The sequence below is a fragment of the Balaenoptera acutorostrata genome, chromosome 15 (assembly GCF_949987535.1).
Source record: "Balaenoptera acutorostrata chromosome 15, mBalAcu1.1, whole genome shotgun sequence".
NCBI classification, from domain to species: Eukaryota; Metazoa; Chordata; class Mammalia; order Artiodactyla; family Balaenopteridae; genus Balaenoptera; species Balaenoptera acutorostrata.
In genome coordinates, this window is record NC_080078.1 from 30801097 (window position 1) to 30813296 (window position 12200).

General features: G+C 46.8%; 1 protein-coding gene across 2 annotated transcripts in view; it reads left to right on the plus strand.

Moving 5' to 3' along the window:
- GRIN2A (glutamate ionotropic receptor NMDA type subunit 2A) overlaps nucleotides 1–12200 on the plus strand; it is a 372220-nt gene that overhangs the window by 119652 nt on the left and 240368 nt on the right. The window lies entirely within an intron of this gene.

The following is a 12200-nucleotide window of genomic DNA, read 5'->3' on the forward strand; positions in this document are numbered from 1 at the left end:
GCAGTTTTGTCTCCCTCTACCCTAAGGACAATGTCTGGAGATATTTTTCATTGTCACAACTAGGTGTGTGTGTGTGGATGTTGCTACTAGTATCTAGCATGCAGGGGCCAGGGATACTGCAAAATATCCTACAATGCACAGGAGAGTCCTCACAGAAAAGAATTATCTGGTTCAAAATATCAGTGGTGCAGAGGTGGAGAAACCCTAGTGTAAGGCAAAAAGGATTTATTCCCGAGCTTCATGGAGGAGAGGTAGACATCTGAACAAAATGGAAGCTCCATCAACATGGAAGACGCAGGGGCATAGAACTTGGAAGGACCACTAAGATGATCTGCTGCAGAAGGACTTTTTGCACATTTTTTGTGACTAATGTCATAGGAGACACGTGCAGTTCTTTTCTGCAAAACATCTCTGGATGCCTCTGCCAGACAGTGCTGTGGCCTGAACGGGCCATTGGTCTGACCCAGTCTGGCGTTGCTTATCTCCCTCAGGCTTGCTGCCAAACCCTGAGGATAGGATGTCACCTCTGGCAGGAGATCAGTCAGGATTAATTGATGGTGAAGCTGTGCCCCACTTTGAACCTCTCTCTTCTGCAGCCTGAGCTGTGCAGACCAGTTTCCAGGAGGCCTGAGATGAAACCTGTGATGCAAAACGATGTGAACTAGCCAGAGACCCCTGGTGAACGTAAGGGAAGGAGGAATGTCTTTAACTTGCTTCTTTTGGGTGGAAAGAAATAATTTCCTAGGAGAGGGTATCTATATTATTATTATTATTATTATTACTATTACTGGTGTCTGTAGTTTTAAAAATGCCCCTTTGTCATATTGAACTCCTGGGATACATTTTCATAGGCCAAACCTTATCAGAAATCCCTGAGTCAGGTCTGCAACCTTGCAATGCAAGGCCCCAAGGGAAGCTTTGGCCAGTTGGCAAGGAGCTGTTGCCAACTTGAAGAAGACTATGACATCAACTAATGGTGCCCCAAAAATGTTTTTCAAAAGAGTTATTTTTGTACCATTTTCTGCCAGGTGATTATGTATAGTAAATGTTTAATTCAAGACCAGTTTCTTTGCATTGCTCAATAATTCATTGGTCGTTAATTGAGGAATGGGTAACCCATTTAATGCTTAACTAAACATAACAGTTGTCACACATTTTGTGCAAATATTTAAATGCTTGCCTTGAGGTTAGAGACACAATGGTGAAAAGAATCCATTCCTTGCTCTTGGAAACTCACAGTCCAAAAGAGAAGACAATTTCAAACATACTGTTGCATTGTAGTGGGCTGAGACCTGTGATAACTGTTACAGAAACACAGCAGACACTGGGTATCATTTGAATCAAAAATGTATTCATCCATTTCATCAAGATTTATTTGGAGAACAGTATAGAGGTGCCTTAAAAAAACTAAAAATAGAATTACCATATGACCCAGCAATCCCACTACCTGGCATATACCGAGAGAAAACCATAATTCAAAAAGACACATGCACCCCAAAGTTCATTGCTATTTACAATAGCCAGGTCATGGAAGCAACCTAAATGCCCACCAACAGATGAATGGATAAAGAAGATTTGGTACATATATACAATGGAATATTACTCAGCCATAAAAAGGAACGAAATTGGGTCATTTGTAGAGACGTGGATGGACCTAGAGACTGTCATACAGAGTGAAGTAAGTCAGAAAGAGAAAAATAAATATCATATATTAACACATATATGTGGAATCTGGAAAAATGGTACAGATGAACCAGTTTGCAAGGCAGAAATAGGGACACAGATGTAGAGAACAAACGTATGGATACCAAGGGAGGAAAGCGGGGCAAGGGTGGGGGTGGGATGAATTGGGAGATTGGGATTGACATATATACACTAATATGTATAAAATAGATAAGTAATAAGAACCTGCTGTATAGCACAGGGAACTCCATTTCACTGTACAGTAGAAACTAACACAACATTGTAAAACAACTATACCTCAAAAAAAAAAAAAAAGATTTATTGAGCTTCTACTAATACCAACTGTTGGTACTTGGGAATTGAAAGTATGTGATTTTTTACGTACCTGATTCCCCAAGAGCTTTTCAGGAGCAGATAATCATAAAGCAGTAAGTTTCCTGTTTTATTAAAGGTATATACAGAACACAATGATAGTCTAAAAGCAGAGTGACTTAATTTGGGGGTTTTGAGATTTTGTTAAGAAAGACTTCACAAAGATTGAGCAAAGGCATGAAGGAAAGAAGAGGTATAAAAGCAGGCAGGCAGGTCAAACTTGCCAATGCAGCAAAAAGCCATATCGACATGATTTCAAAAATAATATTGCAGCCCCTTCCTGTTGATCAGACAAGATGAAACTGTATATTAGGCACCCACATTATGCCTAATACTTTGATACCTAGATTCAGGAGCTGAGCAAGAGAAGAATTTGGCACAGGGATTTGATCTTAAGAAGCAGACAGCTGGGCTGATGGGGGCAGGTTAGGATGCTTGAAACAATTTGAAAACCCTTTAGCATTAAACTGTATGTTTCCGGTTATCAATGCAGTAGGGGTTCAGAGCAGGGAGCCTACACCATGGGCTAGAATGGTTGCAGAAGTGTTCCCAGCTGACATAAGTGAAGGTTGGTGGTGCCTTTGTATTCAGAAATAATACCTTATACAGTGAGAAGTGGAAAATCACATCAGGACCTGTCCAGCCTTGGAAGGCTACAGGGCGGAAGGCGATGCATGGCTCTGCAAAGCTAAGGAGTTAGCATTTCAGGTTTGGACTTGCCGCTCAGGTAGTCCTGGCTGCCTTCCTGAGTGAATCTTGGGGCGCTATCTCAGCATGACATTTTCGTTGTCAGCGTGGTGTGTTGGAAAGAATGTGGACTTAAAGAGTTCAACAGGCATGTACTGAATCCAATCTCTCACTAGCTCTGTGACCTGAGACAAATTATTCAACTGCTTTGAGCTTCAATTTCCTCATTTTTAAAATAGGGATGAGAATACCCAAATTGTTGGATCCTGGAGAGATTAGAAATCATCTGCAGGAGGTGTCATAGATAGTGCTTAATGTAAAATACAGGTAGCCCATTAAATGTAACTCTTTGAATGAGTTGGGATGTGTTTACCTACAAGTAAGAGAACTTTGACTCAAAGTAGTTTATACAGTGTATAAGTTTATTATCTCACATGACCAGAAACTCTGAAGTAGATCAGGCTTTGGAACTGGTAGATGCAGTGGTTCAGTGTCATCGTCAAGAACACAGCTGCTTACTTTCTCCACCCTACCATCCTTGCTTTTGGCTTCACTCCTAGGCTGGTACCAGAATGATTTCTGAGGTTTGGGGCATCACATCCAGCCACAAATGTCTGGTAGCACAAGAGAGACTTTGTCTTCCTCTGGCCCCCTTAGGAGTGAGTAAGTAAGCCTTCCCTAGAACCCACCTCTCCCTTAGCCGCTTCCTCTCACTGTACAGCTTTCCAGGATTGGATGAAATTCCTGAACCATGTACTGATGGAGGGTATTAGTTAACTATTGGTGTATAATAAATTATCTCCAAACTTACCATTTTGAAACAAGCACCTTTATTTCACAGATTCGGTGGGTCAGGAATTCAGGAGCAACTTAGTCGGGGGATTCTGGTTTGGGGTCTTTCACAGGTTGCAGTTATATAAAGACTGGACTGAGGCTGGAAGACCTGTGACCAAGATGGCTCAGTCCAGTGGCAGTGGGCAGGAGGCCTCATTGATTCGCTTTGAGAACCTCTCCATGGGTCTACTTGAGTGTCCTCATGTTCATGGCAGCTGGGTCCCTCCAGAGTGAGTGATCCAAGAGAGACAGATGGAAGCCACAGTGCTTTTGTTGATTTCATCTCAGAAACCACCTACTTTCACTTCTGCCGCATTCCATTCATTAGAAATGAATCACTGAGTGCACAGGAGGGGATCAGGCCCCACCTTTTGAAGGGAGAGGAGTGTAAAAAATTTGTGGACATATTTAAAAACTACCAAATGAGTACTGCAACAGAAATTCCATATTGTCTGAGAACAGTTTTCTCAGGTCAGGGGTAGAATGCATGTTGGGGAACCAACCACAGGTCTGCCATGCTATTACTGTTACTAACATAAACAACCCACTGGAGCGCCCACTGTGTGCATCTCATTGTTCTGGGTGCTGAGGCGCACACAGGGATGAGTTAGACATGGACCCTGGTAATTATGGTACAGAGGGAGTATAAGATGTGCTGGAATGACATTACAATACAGAAGCTAAATGGGCCCCAGGAGAGGGACAGATAAAGTGCCAGAAGGTGGGTGTAGATCACAGGCGGAAATGGTTTACTTCCAGTGAGCACATTCGTGGAGAGACTTCATGGAGGAGGTGTGATCTGAACTGAGCTCCACGGAAAAGGTCAGAGTTACACATTCAGCGATGGGGATTGAGATTGGGGAAGAGCATGATCATACCAAAGGTGTCAGCTAGCATTTATTGAGCACCTAATAGGTACCACATGCTGTGTGTGTGTGTGCGTGTGTGTGTGTGTGTGTGTGTGTATCTTTTAACCCTTATAACACTCCTGGGAGGCAGGCAATATTATCCCCATTTTCCAGATGAAGAAACAAGCTCAGAGATGTTAAAAGTGATCCCCCAGAGGACCTGTAGGTAGTAAGAGGCCCCACTCAGGTGCTTGCCTGAGGGATAATTGTGTTTCAGAGAACTTGGGGAACAATGTCTTGCCTTAAGAAACTTGGCTATCTTGTTCAAAGTCAGGCTTTTACATGATAATTTAGCTTTAGGGAGTAGATACAGCAGAGTGAGTAATCTCTTTATAAAAGAATTTGTCATTTTATTGAACCTTTACTGAAGATTCTCCGTAATTGTCAGGCCACACCCCACCCAGTGCTTTGAAAATATGATTCAAAATTTATTAAGATTAACTTTGCATACCTCTCCCCCTGGAATTCCTACTCTGCATTATACCTTTTGTAGGCTGGGTTGTTGGAACAATTAGCTTGTAAAAATTCACTTGTAAAACTGGGATAGTCTCATGAAAGAAGTGAGGTCTTTAAATTTGCTTTTTGTTTATTATAAAAGTGATAAGTTTTATTGAAGTAAAAATTAATTGTTGTTAATTAACACCTGGAACTCCTCCCACTCAGATAAGCACTGTGTAGGGGAAGTGCACATTGGAGGGAGAGGGGAATGAGTCAGCCGTGGTTACTTTGTCAGGATGGTTTGGTGTCAGGTAGAGGCTGGGAAGGGCTTACAGGAAGCACAGAGAAAACTCCCCTCCCCAAACCTGAGACGTAAGGGAACGTTACGGCCTGAGATTGCTCCTGCCAAACAGAGTCAGGATGCCTCACCAGGGGCACTGTGGGACCTCCCAGTCTCCCCCCCCATCCACAGCTGCATCCTTCCACAGCGCCATCCCACCACAGCTGCATCCCCTCCACAGCTGCATCCTCCCCACAGCTGCATCCCCCCCACAGCTGCATCTCCCCACAGCTGCATCCCCCCCCACAGCTGCATCTCCCCACAGCTGCATCTCCCCACAGCTGCATCTCCCCACAGCTGCATCTCCCCACAGCTGCATCCTCCCCACAGCTGCATCTCCCCACAGCTACATCCTCCCCACAGCTGCATCCCCCCCACAGCTGCATCCCCCCCACAGCTACATCTCCCCACAGCTGCATGCCCCCCACAGCTGCATCTCCCCACAGCTACATCTCCCCACAGCTGCATCCTCCCCACAGCTGCATCTCCCCACAGCTGCATCCTCCCCACAGCTGCATCTCCCCACAGCTGCATCTCCCCACAGCTGCATCCTCCCCACAGCTACATCTCCCCCACAGCTGCATCCTCCCCACAGTTGCATCTCCCCCACAGCTGCATCCCTCCCACAGCTGCATCTCCCCACAGCTGCATCCCCCCCACAGCTGCATCCCCCCACAGCTGCATCCCCCCACAGCTGCATCCTCCCCACAGCTGCATCCCTCCCACAGCTGTATCCCCCCCACAGCTGCATCCCCCCCACAGCTACATCTCCCCACAGCTGCATCCCCCCCACAGCTGCATCCTCCCACAGCTGCATCCCCCCACAGCTGCATCCTCCCACAGCTGCATCCCCCCACAGCTGCATCCCCCCACAGCTGCATCCCCCCACAGCTGCATCCTCCCACAGCTGCATCCCTCCCACAGCTGTATCCCCCCACAGCTGCATCCTCCCCACAGCTGCATCCCTCCCACAGCTGTATCCCCCCACAGCTGCATCCCTCCCACAGCTGCATCCTCCCCACAGCTGCATCCTTCCCACAGCTGCATCCCCCCCACAGCTGCATCCTCCCCACAGCTGCATCTTAGTCTCCAGAATGGCTTTTTGAGGAACAGAGGCAGATGTAAAGAGAATTAGAGGCACAAATGTATGAGTGTGTTGTATGTGTATCTGTGTGAGTGTGTGTGCAAGAATGTGTCGTGTTTTGCCTGTGATATGTGTTTATGTATGCGTCATGTGTGTGGTGTGAATGTGTGTGTTTGTGTGTGAGTGTGTGTGTATTTGTGAGTCTGTGAGTTTGTGTATACGCTGTAGGTAGGTGTGTGTGGTGTGAATGTGTGTGTTTGTATGTGGGGGGAGCGCATATGGTTTGCCTATGGTGTATGTGTTTGTGTATGTGTAGTGGGTGTGTGGGTGGTGTGAATGTGTGTGAGTTTGTATGTGTGCTGTGAGTGTGTGGCCTGTGGAGCAAGGGCTTCTTTCTCCTTCAGCCCAGCTCCTCGGCAGCTGAGAGAAGAGACTGATTTCTGTCTGGCGCCGGGTTCTCAGAGCTCTTGGCAGAGACGTTCTCCTCCCGCTGGCCAAGGAACCAGGAGCTGGGCCCTTGCGCTGACCCCTGGCCCTTCTTCTGGAGGTGCCCCTCCCCTGTCCCTCCAGCCTCTTCCCTCTGCTGCGCTCGGCTTTAGGGGCCCCAGTGCTCTGTAGGTGGCAGCGTTGGTAAGCCTGGCTCCCATCCTTGCTTCTGGGACCATTAGCTTTAGCAAATGTCTTTAAGACTTAAGCTTTCTTGCCTTAAAAAAAAAAAAAAAGTCTATCTTTTAAGGTTTAAAAAAGAAAGAAAATAGAAACCTAGAGAGTGTGGTTTTAACAAAACAACATCTGAGACCCCGGGGATGGAGAGTGGATTTGGTGCCAGGCTGGAGCGTGAGTCATATATGCTCCTTCTATGTTTGTACATTCTTATTCATATTCACCTTTGAGTGGTGAGTGTGAGAACAGCTGAGAAAACATGCTGGATTCAGGGAAACCTCTTTAAGTCCCGGCCCCAGGGGGCAGGACCACCCTCTTCCTGTCTCTTTTCCACTCACTTGCTTTTTCATTTACTTGATCCACAAACAGAATGGGAGCCCCCCTCCCAGGCAGGCCCTGTGCTAGCACCAGAGGCACATAATAGAAGTAGACGTGGTCCAGGCTGATTTGGGGGAGACCCAAAGTAAACGCACAGTGAATTTGCACTGTGAGCGATGTGGTAAAACATGGACATTGCACCATGGAACCTGGAGGAGGGGCCAGAGAGCCTCCTGGAGGCTCTGCCCTGAGTTTTAAAGGACCAGTTGGAATTATCTAGGCCAGGGGACATTTGGCAATGTCTAGGGACATTTTTGGTTATCAAAACTGGAGGTGGGGAGGAATTTCTACTAACACCTAGTGGGTAGAGGCCGGGGAGGCTGCCCACCACCCTGCAGGGCACACACAGCCCTGCGCAAGGCAGGACTATCCCAACCCCGAATGATAGCGGTGCCCTGGTCCAGGCAGAGCAGGAGGGAGAGGCATTCCAGGGAGTGTGGTGGGGACTGAGAAAAGCTGCAGGATGCTGGGCTTGCCTGGGAGGACGGCTAGGTGGCGGGTGAACTAAGAAATGGGAATTGAGACATTGTCATGTGCAGAATAATGAAGACCCTTGAATGCCCTGCTGAGGAGTTTGGACAAGGGGGAGCATTAAAGCGTTTTAAGTGGGGGAGTGCCATGGTCAGATGAGCTTTTTAGAAAGACCAGGCTGCAGACTGAGAGGCAGGTGAGATGGTGCGGGGCAGATGAGATGGTGCGGGGCAGGTGAGATGGTGCGGGCAGGTGAGATGGAGCGGGGCAGGGCTGGGCCTGCGGGGAGGCAGGGAGTGGAGGCTGTTAATGCAGCCAGCCAGCGGAGAGGCCATCACTGTGTTTCCATAGAAGAGCTTCAAATCCGTTTAGTTAACTCAGTGCGGTGGAATGTGGTTATGTAACAGGGTTGTTTTTATATTTCATGAAGAAAGCTACGGGAAGAAAAGCCTTGGTGAGATGTGTGTCCAGCGTTTCTCATGGCTACCAGTGCCTTTTCATTTAAATTACCTGCCAGGTCAGTGCATTGCATAATGACATGAGCCATTCACTTTTGCTCACCAGAGCAGAATTCTCCAGCAGCCCAAATTCTGATGCTTGGATTGGTGACGAGGGACATCTATGAGATGATGTGTCATCAAGGCAAGTGAGTTGTTTTTCTCCACAGTATGCATCCTCCAGGGATCAGAGGTTACCTGACAGGGTGTCAAGAGTTGCACTGTGTCCCCCTCCCAAATATATGTAGAAGTCCTTAACCCCCAGGACCTCAGAATGACCTCATATGGAGATAGAGTCTTTACAGAGGTGATCAAGTTAAAATAGAGTCATCAGGATGGACCCTAATCCAAAATGAATGGTGTCCTTATAAAAAGGGGAAACTTGGACACAGAGTCAGACACATACACAGAGAAGATGATGTGGAGACACTTACAATTTTTTAAATATAGTAAGTGCTAATGTTTTTATTATGGCATAAATGGGAGAGTGCTATCTGCAAGCCAAGGGACACCGGAGGCTACCAGAAGCTGGGAAAGAGGTATGGAAGAGATTTTTCCTCATAGCTCTCAGAAGGAACCAACCCTGCCAACACTGTGATTTTGGACTTTTCACCTCCAGAGCTATGAGAGAATAAAATTCTTCTGTTTAAACCACTCAGTTTGTGGTTCTTTGCCACATCAGTCCTAGGAACTGTTTACAATCAGAGTAAGCAGAGTGATTAAAAAGGAGGAGGGCCTCCTGTATTTCAGAGAGACTCTTGATCTCAGTAACACAAGGGAGGGGTTATTAGTGGGGAACCTAACAACCATTCAGTCACCACTTTCACCTGAAGCAGGAGGCAGAAAGGAAATTAAATTCCACAGAAATCTGTGGATTGCCTAATGCAGTCGTCCTCAAAGTGTGGTCCCCAGACCAGCAGCATCAGCATCACCTGGCAGGTGGCGCTGAGGGACACTCAAATCTGAGAGTCACTGGCTTAGGTGTGGCAGACCCTGGAGAAGGCAGGGGGTGCTTCGTGGGGGAGGCAACACCTGAGATGTGCCTTGAAGGATGGGTAGGGCTTCGGGAGGAGCCGGGGAAGGACATTTCGGATGGAGCAGAGGCAGGGAGGTGTGGAAGCATGAGGCTTATTTAGGGGAAATGGAGCAATCTGGTTTGCCCAAGGGGTAGAGTACGTGTACGAAGAGGAGTGTGAGGAAAAGTAAGTACAGACACACAGTGGGAAGTGAGGAGGAAGCCAAAGGTGTTATGTTGTATGGGATATGAAAGCCAGGATGAGTTGATGCCTAATGCGGAGACCTGGCAGGAGTTTCAGGACAGTTACTAGAATGATGCATCCATGTGTGATTTGTATGCGTGACACTCAAATTGGCTGAACCTTGTTAGGATGCTCCCAGCCAGCAAATCACTGAATACTCGACCAGTATTTCTCAAAGTGTGGGCTGCACACTGGTGCTTCTTGAGATGAATGGAGGGGTCACACCAACACCAGGTTAAATGGACTGAATCACAGACCCCCTTTTTAGTTATCTTCCAGTTTTCCAGGTTATGTCAAGGGGAGAGTCTTAGCTGGAGGTATCATTTCTCCAGCACCAGCTTTTCTCCCTTCTTAACAAAATCTCTAAGTAAGTCTCTGGCTAAAGGTTTTCTTCAGGCTCCTGTCCCCGCTAGAATTCACCAGCATTATTTTGTAATTCATTGTATTTATTTTTGTAGCTGCCTTTATGTCATGATGAATGACACTGGTTTTACGTTTATGGTGCTACAAATAAAGTTATATTTCAAATAAATTAAGTGAAAACTAACTTAATTTTTAAAATATTAAGTTACTAATAACAGAGGTGGCTCGCAGATAAGGCAAAAATCACAAAGATGGTTTTGGAATGATGGAAGCCGGGAAAACACCAGTGTAGAATATGAAAAGAAAAGTGTAAGTGTTAAAGAAGGGCATGGTTGTATGTAAGGAGGGTAAGGTCAAATTATAAGGGTTTTAGGGTTAGGGTAAGTTTATTCTTCATGCGGAACCACTGAAGATTTTTTTAGAGTGAATGTGATGTGATATCAGCAGTACATACGTGCGTCAATGTGTACATTTGTGTGTGTCTCTCTCTACACATATATGTGTGAATGTGTCTCTGTGTCTATACATCTGTATATCTCTATATATTTACATGTTTACATATGTGTCTATGTAAGTCTCTTATATACATATACATGCATATATACATACATGTTCATGTCTATATATATGCACATCTGTATGTGTAACTATATGTGTGTAAGTATATGCATATATATATGTGCCTATATATGTATATAAAATTTATGTGTGTATGCATATGTTGGGGATACCTCGAACTTGGGGCTCTTTAAGAATGCCAAGGGCCAACAAATCTCCTGAACAGATATTTCAGTTTTCTCTCACCTGGGGCTGTTAAAAGACAAGTGACTCCTTTATCTCTTGACCTTGCGCATTAGCCAGCAAGTCATGCTTCTTCTCCCCAGAGCCTGGTTCCGTCATCTCTGAGCCAGTTTTGACCCAAGTTGCTAAGCTCCCCTGATCACCAACCCAGCCTGAAGGCAGAGAATGATGGGCCGTTGCCTCTGGGAGCAGTATGACTTGGTCAGATAGCATGTAGAACTGTGTGCCCTTTACTCCAATAATCTCGGCTCTCATGGCAGCCTGGCTTCGGGAAGCCATCCACCTATGCCGAGGTTCTGGCCCATCCTGCAAGCGCTTCCGGCCAGTGTTGGTTGTTGTGCCTGGGGCAAGAGGAAAAAATAAAAAAGGGGCAGAAAGTGGACCCATCTGCCTCTGTCTCCTCTCTGCTCAGTGACCCGGCAAGGTGGGAGGAGGAAGATGCCTCCCGTCTGCCTTCCTCATGGTTGGCCGCTGGGCTGGACAGGGCTGCAGGATGTGCCTGTCTTGGGGGGCAGTGAACAGGCGTGGACTCAGCGCACAGAAGGCTGCGTCAGGAGGAATGGGGGGTGGGGGGGGACGGAGCTCTGGGGAGGACTGACGGTGGTATCCCCTTAATGCTGGTGGCACATGCCTTCATGTGGCCTGTCTCCCCTCCTGGACTGCACATGATGTCTTGTTTACATTTGCATACCTAGCACCTGGCTTAACAAAAGCAGAGCTTTCATTTCTGAGCAGTTTACATATGGAGTAGATATGACCATCCCCATTCATGGATTTGAAAACTGTAGCTTGGAGGGGTTAGGAGACTTGCCCAAAGGCATGAAACCTGTCAGGGGCAGATCACGGTCCTGGTTTAAAGGCCTCTCCAACCCTCTAGTCTCAGTTTTATCCTACCATATCTCCCTATTTATTTTCGTCATTGAATGTGTAGCGCAATTGCCAATTTTCTTACGTGTTTAGTGTCTTAGTGTCTGGCTGTCCACCCAGGCTCTGAGTGCCCCTGTCTCTTGGGTTCACCTTGTATCCCGAGTGCATGAGCGGCCCCATCACAGAGCCAGGGCTCCACAATATTTGTTAGCAGAATGAATGAATGAGTGAATGAATGAATGAGTAAGTGAATGATTTGAACCCAGGCCTGTCTGACTAAAGCTTTACTCTGCTGCTCTCTGCAGAGTTCCATGTGGTAGAATCTTGGTAAATGCTGATGGAATTGACTTACAGCCCAAAGTTGGCATGTCAGGTGAGGGCACCAGGTATATGCACCTGAGAAGGTCACCAGAACTCATCCATTACAGGTATAAAGATATGCCCAGGAGTGCAGGGAAAACTGCACCCATAGGTGCAGCCCAGCTGGGGCTTCGTGTGTCCTGGGAGCCTGGTGTGCTGGAGGGCATGACGTGATGATGGGTTCAAGGGACTCCT